This window comes from Mercenaria mercenaria, chromosome 1, assembly GCF_021730395.1.
Source record: "Mercenaria mercenaria strain notata chromosome 1, MADL_Memer_1, whole genome shotgun sequence".
Classification (NCBI taxonomy): domain Eukaryota; kingdom Metazoa; phylum Mollusca; class Bivalvia; order Venerida; family Veneridae; genus Mercenaria; species Mercenaria mercenaria.
The window spans coordinates 114321786-114335508 of NC_069361.1; the positions used below are offsets into that span (position 1 = coordinate 114321786).

The 13723-nt window shown below is 34.5% G+C and overlaps 1 protein-coding gene across 3 annotated transcripts in view; it reads left to right on the forward strand.

Moving 5' to 3' along the window:
• Positions 1-13723, forward strand: part of LOC123525451 (uncharacterized) — a 28267-nt gene that overhangs the window by 12013 nt on the left and 2531 nt on the right. The window contains exon 2 of one of the 3 annotated variants that reach the window (XR_008366683.1): positions 12691-13704. The exons of the other annotated variants lie outside the window; for them this stretch is intronic. The gene's annotated coding sequence lies outside the window, so the exon portion shown is untranslated. Of the gene's footprint in view, positions 1-12690; positions 13705-13723 lie in introns of those variants that run through there. 3 annotated transcript variants of the gene reach the window in all.

A 13723-nucleotide genomic window follows, 5' to 3' on the forward strand; every position in this document is an offset into this window, starting at 1 on the left:
GATTTTAAGCAAACTTGCACACAACTTGTATCACCACAAGATCTTTGTTCCTTTTTTGAACTGGCCAGATTCCATAATGGATTCCAGAAATCTTGGATGATCCAATTGTAGGTTCCAGAGTTATTTTATATCTGATTACCTCCCCTGATTGTAATCAAAATGGATTTATATCAGTAAGTACTTATAGGACTTATTTGAAATTTCATTGTCATTAGTTGGACTGAGCCGATCAGGGTAGATAACTATGGACTGATTTTATGTCAAATTACCTCCCTTTATTTCAAATTAAAATGGGTATATCTCCGTAACTAATGAAGGTACTGATCTGAAATTTCATTTACGTCAACAGATTTATTTGGCAGATCCTTCTTTTGTTCACTTACAATAATTTTCTTTTTAATTACTTCCCTTTTACGTTACTATAAATAGCTTATCTTTAGTAACTTTTTTATTATTGGCCATAGGGAAAAACCGAGACCACTTTTCTGTAGTACAACATGGATGGTACCTCCAATTTTTAGGTGTATTTTGACGTATCTGTACCTTTTAAGAATTTTTTCTTTTCTTTTTGGTTAAATTTCTTCCCTTTGTTGTTCCTGTCCTTTGAACTTAGATATTTTTTCTGAGGACCTTCTTGTCCTCAAGTGCAATGATAACAGGTGAGCGATATAGGGCCATCATGGCCCTCTTGTTTTCAACAGCGCCCGGACAATTCATTTACAGAAACTGGCCATATTAGAAATATTTTTATGCCCCCCTTCAAAGAAGGAGGGGTATATTGTTTTGCAGATGTCAGTCGGTTGGAATGTAGACCAATCTGTTTCCGGATGATAACTCAAGAACGCTTGGGCCTAGGATCATGAAAGTTGATAGGGAGGTTGGTCATCACCAGCTGATGACCCCTAGGTCTGTATGTCAAAGGTCAAGGTCACAGTGACCCTGAATAGTAAAACGGTTTCCGGATGATAACTCAAGAACACTTGGGCCTAGGATCATGAAAGTTGATAGGGAGGTTGGTAATGACCAGCAGATGAGCCCTATTGATTTTGAGGTCAGTATGTTAAAGGTCAAGGTCACAGTGACCCTGAACAGTAAAACGGTTTCCAGATGATAACTCAAGAACGCTTAGGCCTAGGGTCACGAAAGTTGATAAGGAGATTGGTCATGACCAGCAGATGACCCCTATTGATTTTGATGCCAGTATGTCAAAGGTCAAAGTCACAGTGACCAGGAACAGTAAAATGGTTTCCAGGCAATAACTCAAGAACGCTTGGGCCTAGTGTCAGGAAAATTGATAGTTAGGTTGGCTATGGCCAGCAGATGACCTGTATTGATTTTGAGGTCATTAGGTCAAGGGTCAAGGTCACATTGGCCAGGCAGAGTTAAATGGTTTCTGATCTTCTTGTCCAAAACCCTAGTGCCTAGGGCTTTGATATTTGGTATGTAGCAAAATCTAGTGGTCCTTCTACCAAGACTGTTCAGATTATTTTCCTGGGGTCAAATATGGGTCCATCCTGGGGGTCACATGGTTTATTTAGACTTTTATAGGAAAAAACTTTGAAAAACCTCTTATCCAAAACCACAGGGCCTAAGGCTTTGATATTTTGTATATGACATCATCTAGTGGTCCTCTTCTAAGATTGTTCAAATTATTCCTCTGGGGTCAAATATGGCTCCGTCCTGGGGGTCACATGGTTTACAAAGACTTATATAGGGAAAAACTTCGAAAATCTTCTTGCCCAAACCACAAAGACTTTGGCTTTGATATTTTGTAATGTAGCATCATTTAGTGGTTCTCTACCAAGTTTGTTCAAATTATCCCTCCAGGGTCAAATATGGCCCAGCCCCAGGGGTCATATGGTTCATATAGACTTATCATGTCCATAACTTACATCATTCAAATTTGGACCTTGTATAGTGTAGTTTTGAGTGGCAAGATGAGCCTTGACATGAATTGACATGAATTGACCTTGATCTTGACCTAGTGACCTACTTTCACATTTCTGTAGCTACAGCCTTCAAATTTGGACCACATGCATAGGTTTGTGTACCGAAAAAAACTTTGACCTTGTTATTGACCTAGTGACCTACTTTCACATTTCTAATTTCAGTGCTCCAGCTAGCTATTTACAGCAGGGTGCATCGTCCCTTTTCGAAATTTGTTCCGCCCTGTTGCCCCGCCAGGCACCCAACCCGTTTTATTACCATTTATTTCCTTTTTTAGCCAAACTTACATTTTTTGCCTCAGTGATTATAATAAACTGCTTTATTGCCCCCTTTTTATCGAGTGATACACGCTGGGGGCATTGACATAATTAGCAAACAATTACCTGCTGTAATCGTGCCCAAGGCAGACCGTGATATTTTAGACTGCTCCACTAGCATTAAAATGATTGAATCTTAGTGTTAACACAGTTTGCAAACCAGTCTGAAATCATTATTTTCGCGCCACCTGTCAAATTGTACTTTCGTTTTCGGTAACAACAGTCGTAAATATCCTTTATACATAACTGAAACTTAAGTCAGACAACAGTCATTTAAATCTAATTAATAAAAATCGATCACAGTCAAATTTAGATAGTAAAATATTTTGATTTTATCGTTTTACAACTTTTTAAAATCAAAAGTAGGCTGTTGTCTGCTGTGTGAAATTGCCGATTTTTCACGAAGATTTCTTTGAAATTAGTTTAATAAGATGTAATGACAGGGTACACTTTAATGTATGCAGGGCGTCAAGTTTCCTATTTTTTCCTATAAATTCCTATATTCAGGGTCAATTCCTATATATTCCTATATTTCTTTATAAATTCCTATATTTTGTTGAAATTCCTATAAATTCTTATATTTTAAGGGTAAGCAAGAAATGTGGCATTTTGAATGAACAAAAAATGCTTTATTTAGAAGCATTTTATTTGTACTTTGCTAAAACTTATATTTTCTTCAAAATACACATTTCTTTCAGGTGTGGCAATCCTGCCCAGCCAAGCCAGTCCAGCTTTACCAGCTTGATTGGTTTGTTTTCCTCAAACCATCAAGTGGTAAAGCTGTCAGATGTTGTAACAGAGTTTTATTTTCAGGTAGGATTAATTAAAACTGTAAATTCAAAATGCCCAGAGAAAAGACAAAATTCAGTGAACGTTGGCTCACTGAAGTTGATGACAATGGGAAAAAACTTGAACAATGGTGTGTGAGAGGGGACTCAGAGTATACAGCAAAGTGCACATTATGTAAGAGTGACATTAAATGTGACAACAGTGGTATTAAACAAATTCTTCAACATGCTAAAGGATCACAACACAAGAAATTAAGTGACAAAATTCTTGCAGCGATGCAGAGCAAGCTTACTTTTAAGAGTAGTTAAGAATCAAAAGCATCGGCTAGCAGTTCAAAGGGTTAAGGTGGACATTCTAGTTCAGGAAAAGAAATGGGGTCTTCTGCCAAAAGAAAAGCAAGTCATGCGAAGGAATCTCCTGCTAAGAAACGGAAGCATTTTTGATTATAATTATTTGAACATGAGAATATTTGACATTAACACAAGACTCTGGCTTTTGTGAAATCTGTATCATTGGTACAACTATTCCAACATTTTTGATCAGAGTTGTGTAGTATGTGAATTCATAATTGTCTGGTACAAAAATACAAAGTCACATATCAGTAAGTGTTAAATATGTTTGAATATAAGCGGATTATTCACTTAGTTTTTCTTGTATGACATTATGGGAGAAATATCCTATGCATTTGCTAAAGATTTTTCATCACATTTACCCTTAATTTTAATTTTCTGATACAGAAAATGATAAGAACTATTCTTCAACCAACCATTATTACAGTTGTATATCATGCAAAGAAACAGATTGATAACAATATAATTGAAAACAAACAGCACTGGTTACTAAAATTGCCACATGATCTTTCCTGTTTTGATTTTCTTGATCAGTATTGTCATATTATTTTAATCACATGTATGATATTGTTTGTGATCCAAGCTTTGTCTACTTACCAACACTGATTATGCTCTTAGAACAGTGAAAATAATGATCATTTATGTTCAGATCATGGAAACTGTGGAAATTGTTTGTTTTTGTTTATCATGTTTATATGCTAATAAAAGGCAAGTGTGGTGAGTGGAGGAGGAGGTTAAAAAGCATACTTTGTCTTGTTTTACTGTCCTATATTTTCCTATATTTCTGTTAAAAATTCCTATATTTCTTAGGCCTGTACTATATATTTTTAGTCAAAATTCACTTGACACCCTGTGTATGATACAGTTAAATGCTGCTAAACTGTCTTTGCATCATAATATTTTTTCAAAAATATTGTTTAAACTTGACATTAGAAAAGTGTAACCATACCCGGATATAAAATTTTGGATATCCGGAATACGTTCTATAGAAGTGCTAAACTTGCTTTTAGACTGTTGTAAGTTAAAAACTTTGCCTAATTTCATTTATTTAAGTGGAAGTTTAAACTTTATCTTCTGTATGTTGCATGTATAAATTTATAAATATCAAGTATATGTGTGTGTGTGTGTGTGTGTAGATCGTTTCAGCTTTTAATGTAGCGCTGAACTCTTCTGTACTGTATCGTTGTCATCGCATGTTGCTTAGCCCGTTGTACTTTTACTATTGCTTATAAATTCTATACATTCAAAGTCAGTTTTGGTATGAGGGAAGTTGTTTTTCTAATACTAGAGAGTTTGAGATTTCAACCTTCGCCTTCCCCTTCAACGTCTCTTGCGAAGTTAACGTATGAAGTTGAAGTTCGATTAAAATTCCTTGAGATTTCAAACATTAGAATCAACCTTACTTCTTTTAATCCGCCCATTCAATTTATCCGTAATTATGATCGTATTTTTCGTGCATTTTGATATTAATTGTCCGAAAGGGCAGAAATTTTACAAGAGGTTTTAAAAATGAAAAGAATGAAAATTAAATGAAAAATAAAACATTTCAATTAATATAATCATCGCATGGATATTAGAGCGATTACCTAAAAAAACAACAACAAAAAAAAACAACAACAACAACAAAAAAAAAAACACGATAAAACAATGTGAACAATGTAAAAACTCGTTAGTGTTGCTCCAAACATTTAGGTTTTATATAAAATTATGTCAGTATAGTCAGTATACAATGCACGATTGTAAATCATACACGAGAGGAAATAAAAATGATTATTACATACCTAAAATTATTTTCCATTGGGTTTCAATGGACCGCGATCGTGCAATATTTTTCCATATCATGACGTTGAACGCTTTCATATCGGACTAGTCCCAATCCGTGACTCTAGTTACCTCCCCTGACGGTCCGTCCATTGCGAATCTCGTTTCTTTAGATTTTTGTTGCTATTGTGTATTTGTTTAATTTGTAATTTATGCAACATTTTGTTTACTTTTACACTTTGATAGGGTAGGGGTAGGGTAGGGTCACACCGAGTTTCAAGACTGACTTTCTTTGTAAAATGTAAGAATCAAAGGGGGAATTAACCCACAATGTCTCTCTGCCAGGCTCTGGTTCCATGCATTTAAAAAATAGAGTTATTCCATACGGCTAACAGGAAAAGTCTCTCATCATGATATCATAAATCTGAAATTGTCTGATACTTCAAAAGAATTTTCCGTCTTACTAGTACCATTTTATGTTTATAATTAAAACGCAATTGTCGTATTAAGTGTCTTACAGAAACAGATTGATTTTATTTGGATGTGAAAATAAAATGTTCCACCAAATGATAATCGCGCGTAATTATTTATTTTTCAAGTAAAATGACTGTCATGCCATGTGCCTCCATCCAGATTTCAGTCTTTGATGCCGAGTATGTGGATAGAGTAGATGTAAAAAGAATGAAGTTTCGACTTTCGTGATATCACATCTTCGGACGTTCAAAACTTCACTTCATACGACAAAAAGGCCCATCTGGTGTAATCGATACCGCCTGGGGACACAAATATGCCGTAGAAGTTAAAGTTTGAACAAAATCTCAAAGTTTCTCAAAATCAGTTGATAACTTTATACTTCCAGGTTCAATTCAATGTGTTTAGTTAAAATCATTAGCCATACAAAACTTCATTATTCTTATACCTATTGATAGTGTTTCGCATCAAATTTAGTCTAATTATAAATATGGATAATCAAATAACTTAATAAGCAGAAATCCTGAAACTAAGCTTTTTATTTCGCATAGTAATAAAGCGAAGTCTTAGGCTTACGTGATATTACATGGAAAACTTTAGTAGCAACGTGTGATTTAAATAAAATACACGCATATCGGTGACGTTTTACCCAAAATATATATGAGAGACGTTGAAGGGGAAGGCGAAGTTTGAAATCTCAAACTCTCTATTAATAGAATCTCCCCGATGTTTCAATAAATGATACAAAAGTTTTTACAAACTCTTCTTTAGCAGAGTCTGATGCATCCTCAATTTCCCCCACAAGTGTTGACAGGGATACATTGCTGCAATTAAGATTAAACCTATAGAGAATGTCATCCACTGTTCTTTCGAGGATATCTCTCTGAGAACTATAGTTTGGACATCTGAAGACATAGTGTTCCACTGTTTCCGGAGTGTTACAATGGTCACACATTTTTGATGAGTTTTTGTCAATCTTTGACCAGTGATTTTTCAGCCTGCTATGACCACACAACAGTTGATTTATTACAGAGAAATTTTTTCTGTCTTCACCTATGCACTTTCTAAATCCTACTCTGCTAAAAATGTCTTGAATTCTGTCTGTTTTGTCTGATAATGTGTAATTATAGTTCCATTTTTTAATCACTTTTTCTTTCATGACATTCACTGCTTCCCTTGCATCCATCATTCCAGTCTCCTCTTCTGCATCAGATATGCCCATTTGCGTTGCTGCTAATTTCGCCTGTTTATCTGCTAGTTCATTACCCATCAGGTTTTTATGTCCTGGAATCCAATGTACTTCTATTTGATTTTCCCCCTCTTCAATTTTAGATAAGTGTCTTTTTATGTTAGAGATAGTTTCAATTTTATTTGTTGGTACTTCCTTACAAAATACAGACAGGATAGCTGCCTGACAGTCAGTAAATATATGAATCTTTCTTTGAATAACAGTTTTCACCTCAGCTAAAAATTCCAGTGCAATTTCTAAACCAACTATTTCTCCAGCGTAGTTGTTGCTGTTTTTACTAACTCCTCTATTCAGTAAAATAGGTGTTGAATAGTATCCTTCCAAATAAACTGCTGCTCCTGCTCCCGTGGGTCCAGGATTTCCTAGTGCAGAGCCATCAGTGAATGCCAGTATGGTTTTGTCATCACAAGAATCTATGACTGATCTAATATTTTCAACTTGCATTTCTTTATCATGTTTAAATTCATCTGTATGTACATGTTCTCTTCTTCTAGACAATCCATAGTTTTCTCTGTTGTATTCAAATTCTTTTTCTATATTTTCCATCTTGATTGTATCTCTCAGCTCATTAAATATCGACATAAGGAGTTGGAATGATGTTGGTTTCCCTGTATAACTTTTAGTATCTGCTAGCCACTCATTGAACTCTACCTTCAGCGGGTCAGACTCTCTCTTTTCAGCAATTCTAATGATTTCCTGAGCCTGTCTCAATTTCATGTGTAGATCTATTGGAACGCAATTAGTGAGGACCTCTAGTGCCTCCGTACTGGTACTGGACAAACAACCTGACGCTTTTATCATGGCACTTCTTTGGATTGATCCAAAACATTTGTTGTATTCGCTTGCAGCTGTTGGAATCACTGCTGCTCCATAATCAAACACTGGCTGTACAAGAGATTTATATAGCCTCATATAAGTTGTCTGAGTGCATCCAGCATTTTGTGTAACAAACATGTCAATACTCTTTTGGGCCCCAAATCCTGCTGCTGTTTTCTCTTTAATATGTTAATCAAATTTAAGTTGGTCATCTATGGTGATCCCTAATACTTTTTTGCTTTTGCTGATCTTGATTTTTTTATCCTTTAGGTAAATGTGTTTATTATTCAGATCCAAGTTTTCTCTATTCTTTGAAAATACCAGGACTTCTGACTTTTCTGGAGCAATATTCATATTCCACTTTTCGCACCATCTAGTAATTTTCTCTAGATCTAAGTTTGTTTGGAGAATTGCTGTGTCTACATCAAGATCACTGTTCCAAATACTTGCATCATCCGCATATTCTGCGTGTTTACCCAAAACTCTTTCCATCGAATCACTGGTGTACAGATTACATAAAGTTGGACTTAGTACTGACCCTTGTGGAATTCCAACTGTTGATGTCATTATTTCTGAGTTACTTTTGTTGACTTTGATGTAGTACTGTCTGTCATTTAGGAAGTTTCTTAGGTACATCCAAAGTCTACCATTAACACCCTTAGCTGCCGCCTTACTAAGTAGCCCTGACCTCCAAATTCTTTCAAAACATGACTCAAAGTCCATTATTACTAAAACTGATGTTTGACCTAAATTGACTGCTGATTGCAATGAGTTTACCACTCTAAGTACTGCTTGTGGACATGATTTATTCTTTCTATAAGCATACTGGTATCTCGAAATTCCACTTTCCACTTCTAATTTCCAAGTAAGTCTGTTTTTCACTATTCTTTCCATAACCTTTCCTATGACACTCTCTAGAGTGATTGGCCGGTATGACCTGGGGGAGTTATAGTTTGCTTTTCCTGGTTTGGGAGAAGATGTGTACTGAAATTGTAACAAGTAAAATAGGCCTAAACACATAGATATTGTTATTCAATATGCAATTACAAAGAAATGTTACAAGTTGATAATCAATGCCAAGTAAAATACAAGCAGCAGAATTTTTAGTTAATAAATAGGTGTATTTGAGATGACAAACATAGCCTATCAAAAGACAAAGTGTGCCTAAAGTGTGCCAAACACCATGCCTAAATTATGCCAAATTCGATGCCTAAAGTATGTTAAAATGCACTGAATGCATGTACTAGTTACAATTTTTTCCTGGGGGAGCTTGCCCACAGACCGACCCTCCTAGAAGTGCCCTTTTCAGTGCCAGCACCCTGCCCTTTTTAAATCCTAGCTGGAGCACTTTAGACTAAAGGTAAAGGCTTCAAATTTGGACCACTTGCATAGTTTTGTGTTCCGAAATGAAATTTGACCTTGATTTTGACCTAGTGACCTACTATCTCAAGCTATAGCCTTCAGATTTGAACCACATGCATAGTTTTATGTACCGAAATGAAATTTGACCTTGAGCTAGTCTTGAAATTTCGAACATTCAAAAATGGCTCGGTGGATGGCGCCAAGATCACTCTATAATCTCCTGTTAGGTTAAAGGTCAAGGTCAGATTAAACCAGAATGGTAGAACTTTTGTTTACAGTGAGCATGTAATTTCTGTTCCTTGTGCAATTACTGAATGCATCAAGGGGGGCATTTCGTGTTCGACGAGCTCTTATTTGAAGTAAGTTTTAATAAAATCAATAAATAATAATATTATACAATTGATGCATAAGATCATGCACTCGTTAAGTTTATCGGCTTTTTACACGCCGATTGAATATTTTCAAAATGGCGGCGGCTTACAATAGGTTATAACACACTAAATAGTTGTTGTTCTTTATTCTATATAAAACTGACCTATAACCAATGACCGCAGCACACATCAGGACCCATTTTACATGTCTGTATCTTACATTTTCTTGAAGAATATTGTCAGTGCTAACTAAAAATTAAAAGAAAAGTGGGGGTCATGTTTGATGCAAGAAAAATAATTTCAGTCAAACACACAAACTGCAAAATCAGCTAAAAAATGAGTCCCCAAATTATACTGGTGGTGTATGATCTAAGTTTCCATGAAAAATTTTGTCATGTTGTTATTTCATCATGAAAATGCTACCTACATGTCAAGCATAGATCTGTCATGTGATTTTAGCAAAAAAATTGCAAAGAAAATAAGGAAAATAGCTCTACAGAGCAAAAAAGCTGAGGACTATTTGTATCCGCCATTATGCGACTACCATTTTTTTTGCGCCATTTTTCTATTTAGTGTCTGTATGCCAATATTATTGATTAACACTGTGGGATATTAACGATACGATTGGCTGAAGTTTGACAGGCGAGTAGGCGGGGTTGACTGTGGATTTATTGGTAATTTAATGTAGAATATGCATCAAGTTTTACAACTTTAAGTAAACAGATTACAACACTCAGAAAAACTCGGCAATTCGGATTTCGCCTGGAGGCGATAATAGCACTCTCCCGTATGTATAGGATCTGTGACGTCACCGATAAAGTCTGCTTTCTTAAAATAGCACGGGACTCGATTTGCGGACAAACAATCAGTGCATTCACTGTGCAATAGCATAAGTAAATCATAGATTTTGTATTTATTTGGTTATAATTGTTCAAGTTCTAGTCTTCACTTTTTATTTCAATTAAATAGTCTGAAACTATTAGAAATAACATACCGATTTTTCATCAATATATATGTATGAATGGATGATGTTATTATATTATTCTGTTCATTTTGTGACATCCAGTTTTAAAAAAAAAGAATATTGAGAAAAAATATAATCACTCGGAAAAATTTGTTAATACCAAATTGAAAGCGTTAACGAAAACAAAAATGTATTCACAGAACTGAGAACAAAAAAAATCAAATTGTTCTTCTTAATTACCATCAAATAGAAATCTATGTCAACATTATATTTCTTTATGTAATTTTTATAAAGTGTTTATGAATTTAATACTTGTGAATGCAAAAAAATCTTAAATATGATCGCATAACTTAAATTTATTAAAATTTCGAAATGTGATGAACAACATATGTGCCATATGTTAAAGTACACAGTCATACACATTATTATTTTCGGCCACATATTCAGTTCTTCGAAACAATTAACAACTCTGTGATATACATATGTGTGTTTTATAACAAATGACCCCTTAAGGTGTTATCTGATTAAACATTTTGCTCATCTAAAGAAAATCCATTTTTATTTCTACCAAATCTTGCATAAATATGTATTTTCACTATAAGGAAATGTTTGACAGACACCGACCACAGCTGACATCTCAAACACCTCATTGGGTATCATAATCAAGTTTGCGTCTTGTGTTGTGTGAATCAGTAGTTTAAAATGAAATACATTTAGTTATGATTTTAATTGTGCTGATAACGTTCTTTGAACATTATGAATCAAAATGATTTAGCATTAAATGTTTTAACCACAAGTGCTCTTCTGTGTGCCGAATTTGCAAAATACTGTAATGAAAAATTTTAGTAGTATTATTGCAGAATATGGGGTAATGTGCACGCAACATACTTTTTAACAGTAGTAACCTTGTTTTGAATAGTGTTGTTAAAACAGTATGTCTGTATATTTTGTATATTTCCTACATTCGTTCCAATATATTTCTTTAATTAGTTATTGTTTCATCTCTTTTATTTACTCTGTTAACAAGTGCAACAATTTTATACAAATGGCATGTTACTTTTTTTAATTCCTTTCGAAGTTTACTCAGATTGTAAATAAATAATAATAATAATAATAAAGACTTTATTTAAAGAGGCAACACAGTCAGGTAACCCGATCTTCCCTGTGAGCCTCATCATATATACAATATTTACAACAGTGTAGACTTTCAAATTAACATAGCAATGAAATACATAATTATAGTCATGACAAAAAGTTATATAATGCAATAAATAATTTGAAATATATGCACACAGGCACTCACACACATACATGCGCACACACGTGTACAAAATGCACAATTATAACAGTAGAAAATGACACAGATATTTCTATAATTAATAAATGTGGAATTTGGAATTTGCCCTTGAAAACCATTTTTAGACCTGTGACCCTTTCCAGTATGCCACGTATTTTCGTTTAAAACAACTTAAGTTTTCTGCAGTACAGACTTCAACAGGCAACTCATTCCATAGACTGGGACCTGAATAATCGAGACATTTCCGAAATATTTCTATGTTTGGCTTTGGCAAGTACAGATTTTGTTTTGAATCTAATGACCTTAAGTTAACTTTTTTGACTTTGTGCAAGTATGTGAATTTTGTTCTGAAGTAGTCTGGGCATATGTCATTAAATGATTTGTACACAATGATTGCTTTTTTATATTTAACCCTGTCAGGAAATTTCATCCAATTTAGTGTAGTAAATAGTTCCTCTGATGGAGTGTCAACATAATAGTATCAAGAATTGTTCTTGCTGCTTGTTTCTGAAATTTTATAATTGTTTCAATTTCTGTTGCATTGCAGTTACCCCAAATAGAGCAGCAGTAATCTAAATGTGGTACGATGTACGCATTAAAAAACATTTTTCGCACAGGCAAGTCTAAGAAACATTTTATACGCTGCAAGAGATATAGTTTAGAGTCGCATTTTTTTAGTACTTTGTGTACTTGTTCTTTCCAGTTGAGACCCTGGTCAGCTTGTACTCCCAGAAGGCTTTCCGAGTCAGAAAATTCTATTTTTTCCAAGATAGAGTTGAATAGAGCTATTGACTTTTGTTTATTTGTTGTTTGTATTGCCATTGCCTTTGTCGTTTTTGCATTAAGAGACATGGAGTTGTTCTGACACCAAGTAAGGATTCTGTTTAGAGAATTTTGAAGAGTATTTTGTACTTCAATGTTTGTTTTACCTGCTGCAGTTATTGTGGTGTCGTCCGCAAACATGTCTGTGAATATGTCTTTTAATTCATTTGGTAGGTCATTGATATACATCACAAAGAGTAGGGGTCCCAGGACTGATCCCTGAGGCACCCCAGATTGAATATGACCCAGTTTTGATAGTTTCCCTGAAACACTGACCCTCTGATACCTGTTTGACAGGCAAGATCTAAACCATAGTAAAGCTGAATATGATTCGTAATATATAGAAAACGCTCCCTTGTCCGCAATTCGCGCATTGCATTATGGTATACCTGCTGTATGTTCTATTTATAGAACACGGGAGAATGCTATTAGGCGAAGTGGCCGACTTTACAGCGACGATATCGCTCAAATCGCCTTGTAGGATGATCCCTGATTATGACAATTTCTAAGCTTCGTAAGTTTGATAATTAACATGTAAAACTATGACAGATTTGCAGTGATACATATAACTTATAAGCAGTGTGAAGAAAAAGCATTGGGATGAAATTAATACATGCACTCAGACACTGTTAGATCTATTGAAATGACAATTAACAGTTAAAATTCAAACATATTTTATCATTAAAATTCAAAATGCACAAAATTTTATATGATATGAAAAAGTTCAGACATTGACAATCTGAATTTGTTACAGCCTCAGTGCTCAAGTATATTCAATAAATTTATATCCCTGATTCCTATTTATTTGTTTTTGCACTTTTTCTGTGCATGCTTTTTTCAAGTATTATTAAGCTATGTTTACACTCAAAAGCCCCATTTGGCAATGATGTTTGTTGATAACATCAGTGGCAAAATTGCAAAAACTGGATTACCTGGACATAGAGTGTAAGCCACTAGGTCACATCATAGAAAAACATTGTTGACACTCTTGAAGTCAATTTTTGTCTAAATCTTCATAAGACTGTTTCTTGTCCATCAAGTTTAATAAGAAATACTACTGTTGTATTTCACATTACAGAGTGTACATGACATATATTTAATACCGAACAGTTCAGATCAGTTGAGTAACTTAGTGCCATAGTGCTAATTAATTGATGGTGGAAAAGTGCAGCCAGTCTCGGCATAGATGATGATTTTCTGAAAGATT